Genomic DNA, 291 nt, shown 5'->3' on the forward strand with positions numbered 1-291 from the left:
CGGTGTGGGTAAGGGCGAGGGGGTGGATGCGGCTGGGAAGCGGTGCTGGGCGGCGAGTTGGGGGAAAAACGGGTGCAGGGGGCCGTGGCAGTGGGGTGCGGGCATGGAGGCAAGGATGAACGCGTGGGGATGAAGATGGGTGCAAGGATGGGGTGCATGAATCCTGGAATCCCAGACTGGTGGGGCGGGCAGGGAGCTCTGGGCATCACCCAGCCCAGCCCCTGCTCCAGCAGGTCCCCAGAGCAGGGTGCCCAGGTTGGCGTCCAGGCGCGTTCGGGATCTCTCTGGAGT

At 67.4% G+C, this 291-nt stretch overlaps 1 protein-coding gene across 1 annotated transcript in view; it reads right to left on the reverse strand.

Moving 5' to 3' along the window:
- The window catches only part of ARHGEF10L (Rho guanine nucleotide exchange factor (GEF) 10-like), a gene marked incomplete at both ends in the record, with an annotated part of 15,060 nt that overhangs the window by 1,081 nt on the left and 13,688 nt on the right, over positions 1-291 (reverse strand).

Source organism: Buceros rhinoceros, unplaced genomic scaffold (assembly GCF_000710305.1).
Source record: "Buceros rhinoceros silvestris isolate BGI_N320 unplaced genomic scaffold, ASM71030v1 scaffold25469, whole genome shotgun sequence".
Taxonomy (NCBI): Eukaryota; Metazoa; Chordata; class Aves; order Bucerotiformes; family Bucerotidae; genus Buceros; species Buceros rhinoceros.